General features: G+C 42.6%; 1 protein-coding gene and 1 pseudogene across 3 annotated transcripts in view; one reads left to right on the forward strand and one right to left on the reverse strand.

The window, feature by feature from the left end:
* The window catches only part of Veph1 (ventricular zone expressed PH domain containing 1), a 274,142-nt gene that overhangs the window by 154,241 nt on the left and 115,989 nt on the right, over window positions 1-3,912 (reverse strand). The gene's annotated exons all lie outside the window — the stretch shown is intronic.
* Window positions 1,869-2,991, forward strand: LOC105743299 (annotated as a pseudogene).

A 3,912-nucleotide genomic window follows, 5' to 3' on the forward strand; every position in this document is an offset into this window, starting at 1 on the left:
TATATATCAGCATAAGAAATAATACAATATTTCATAGGGTCTGCAAGATAGCTCAGCAGATTAAGTGTCTGCTTAGGCAAGCCCAGGGACTTAGTTTGACCCTCGGCACCACATGTCTCACTGGCCCTGCCCCTGGGTGTGCTGAGCCTGAGACCAAGTCCAGGTGTGGTGGCACATGCCTGTAATGCCAGTTCTGGGGAGGCTGAAAACAGGAGGAACACTATGAGTCTGGGCTGTATAGTGAGACCCTGTACCATATTTTAAAAAGAAAAAAAAAAAAAGATTTCACTAAACAAAGTAATAGGAATTCAACAATGGTAGCTGTATTACATGATGCTATCTTCAAATTAGATGTTCTGATTACCAGATATAAGTGCACATTGTTGAGGAGAATCACCACTAATACCCTTACTATTTCTGCACATAGCTCTGGGACTCTGAGGATAGTAAAAATCCAATGCCTTCCAAGAAAAACAAAGGAGATGTTTTATTTTCCCACCTTCTTTGAGGATGGATGTACCAATATATTTTACTTTATTTTTTTATATTTTGGCATGTTTTATAGTGAGACAAACTTGGCATGATTTCCCACCTCTATTCTTTTAGGTTGTATGAGTTTCAGCATGTTAGATAATTAGTTGGAGTCTCAACTTCCCCATTTGTAAATCAGAGCTAGCAGTTTAGTGGCAAATATTTTTGACCCCATTGCCTTCTTTCATTGGTCGGATTGTTCCCTCCCAAAGTGAAAGTGACAGCTCCTCAACTCCTTGGGCTCTTTTGTGAACCAAGGTGAAGTTTTCTAGGATAGAAAGTGCTAGCACTCTTTTCCCCATCAATACAGATTGACCAAAGGATGTATTTCTTGCTCGAGAAGACCTTGTTGCAGTTACATGCACTGTTTGGGACTGTGGCAACCACTGTCCAAGTCTTAACAAGCATATGCACAAGGCCATGTCAAATATACTGAGGAGGGGCTGGGGAGATGACTCAGTAGAATAAGTGCTTGCCTGGCAAACTCAAGGATCTGAGTTCAATCCCTGACTCAGAAAAAAAAAAAAAAAAAAAAATCAAATATACTGAGGAGGCTGAGAGAACACAAAAAGTCTTGTGATCAAAAAGCCTTCCTGAACTGCACAATTTCTAGCAGACCCTGAGCCAAATGTGTCTCTCAGGCTTTTTCATATTGTAATAAATACCCTCATTTGTTATGAGGATATTTATGAGGTTTCTCATACAAGAAAAAAATTTTACCCTTCTGAAATATTTAGCCTTCTGTGTCTTATTTACATCACTTAGCACTTAGCATTATAAAGATCCATCTATTTTTCTACAAATAACTCAGTTATCCTTTCTGAGTGAATGCATGGACATTATGTTTTTTTATTCATTCACCTGTTGCTGGGCAAATAGGTCACTTCCAAGATTTAGTTACTACTAGGAGTTGTACTGTTCTAAACATGGCTGTGCACATATCACGGTGATATTATATCTTTAACTCTTTTGTTGTATCTTCAACTCAAGAAAAGAGTTGAAGATATAGCTGGGTCAAGTAGAATTTTTAGTTTTTGAGGAATCTCCACTCTGATTTCCACAGGCATGTCAGTTTATATTTCCACAGAAAATGCAGGCAGATCACACCCCCCACGCACGTGCCATCTCACCAGCATTTGTTATTTTTGAGTCACTGATGATAGCCATTTTTGCTGGAGTAATAAAATCTGAGCAGCCGGGTGTGGAGCCTCCTCGGACGACCTCCTCGGCTTCTCTCAAGAAGCCCAGCAGCAGCCGCACCTCCTCAGCCGCCGCCTCTGGCTCTGGAGCGCCACGCCCGGGTGCGAGCTCGCTGTGCCAGCCACGGCCGCCCCACACACGCGGGCTGCGGACCGAGGTCCGCGCGGAGATGCACACCTGGTTCTTCCCAGGACGGCTACCCCTGAGACCGGGCTGGGAACTGGGCAGGGGAAAATTTGCAGTGGTGAGGAAATGCATAAAGAAAGATTCTGGAAAAGAATTTGCAGCGGAGTTCATGAGAGAAAGAAGAAAAGACCAAGATCGTCGGATGGAGATAATTCATGAGATTGCTGTCTTTGAGCTAGCACAGGACAATCCTTGGGTCATTAATTTACATGCAGTGTACCAGACTCCATCAAAAAGATCTAGGTTCTGAAATATGCTGCTGGGGGTGAAATCTTTGACCAGTGTGTGGCAGGCCAAGACACCTTTAAAGAAAGAGATATTCAGAGGCTCATGAGACAGATTTTAGAAGGTGTCCATTTTTTACACACTCATGATGTAGTTCATCTTGATTTGAAGCCTCAGAATATCCTAGTGATCAGTGAATCTCCATTGGGTGACATTCAGATGATTTTGGCCTCTCAAGAACAGTGAAGGACAGTGAAGAGCTTCAGGAAATTACGGGAATTATTCCTGAATATGTAGCTCCTGCAATTCTTAGTTATGATCCTATCAGCATGGCACTAGATATGTGGAGCACTGACCTGCTAGCGTATGTCATGCTTACAGGAGTATCGTCTTTCTTAGGCGAGAATAAACAAGAAACGTTCTTCAACATTTCACAGATGAATTTAAGCTATTTGAGGAAGAATTTGATGGTGTGTCTGAGTGGGCTGTAGACTTACTTCCTCAAGGGCCTTTTACTTAAGCAACCTGAAGACGGAGCCTCTGCTGAGGAGTGTCTCAGACACCCTGGTTGGCCCTGAGCAGTGTTCCTCATCTGCACAAGGTGAAGGGAGCAGTGGAAGCAGCAAACGTCCCGCAGGAAGGTGATTCTGGGGCTGACTTTAACGAAGATGCTGAGAAGCCAGAGTCCGAGGGATCGTTTGTGATGGAGGTGTTAAATGTAGTTACTTTGTATACTTTAGGACAATGCAGACAGTCCCAGAAAGAGAAAATGGACCAAAGAGCCATTTCTAAAGATTCAAATTTGAGGAAACATTGCTACAAGAAATTCCAGGAGAATTTATCTACTGAGCTGTATCTCCCTTTAACACGTTAAGATTTCTCCATTGAAATGTTAATGTTATTTATGGACCTCTGGCCAAATGTATGTATAAGGGAGGTGGTAGCCAGGAAAAACCAATAGAAAAAGCACAATTTTGTCAAGCTTTTGGAATTAAGTGAATCAAACGAGGTTTATAAAATTGCCAGCCAACAATTTAACAGGTAAAGCTGTCTGTTTCAGTGTTCTTTTTAAGAAGAAACATGTTTGTACCTTTTAACATCCCATTTCTCTAGAATGAGACTTGTGTACAAAGATACTTGTATTTACTTTAAAAAGCCAAATAATGTTGCAGGCAGCCAAATTAGATAGAAATATTACAGGCAGTCAGACAGGGCCAGAACCTCAAAGGAGTTAAAACAGAAGGCAAGATGCCTTACAACAGTGGGAGGCACAGACGCTCCTGCAGTGAGCCAGAGACCAAACAAATGCTGACCTCCGGAAAGATTAGCATCCAAGATTGATCATCACCCTGAGAAAGTCAGAAGGAATCCTTATCTGATGGCCACCAGATAAGGTCCTCTTGTACATTCATGCCTGCTTGCTACAAGACTCCCTTCCCTATTTGGTCCAGGGCTTAATCAATTTTATCTGAGCAATAGTGCTTGCAATCCCGTTGGTTGACCAAAGTTTTGCCCCACCCCACATCCACCTAAGCAAGTTTCCCCTTTCTCCACCTTAGCCCCACATAAGAAGCCCCACACTATAAAAGTCCCTGGAAGAGACAGCTTCCCAGAGAAAATCCATTCGGACCCCCCCTTCTGTCCCTCTCTTGGATAGGAAATTTCTTTCCCTCAATAAATATATTTTAAGGGCTGGGGAGATGGCTCAGTAGAATAAGCACTTGCCTGGCAAGCACAACAACCTGAGTTCAATCCCCGGTTCCGAAAAAA

The sequence above is a fragment of the Octodon degus genome, unplaced genomic scaffold, assembly GCF_000260255.1.
Source record: "Octodon degus isolate 3935 unplaced genomic scaffold, OctDeg1.0 scaffold00115, whole genome shotgun sequence".
Lineage (NCBI taxonomy): Eukaryota > Metazoa > Chordata > Mammalia > Rodentia > Octodontidae > Octodon > Octodon degus.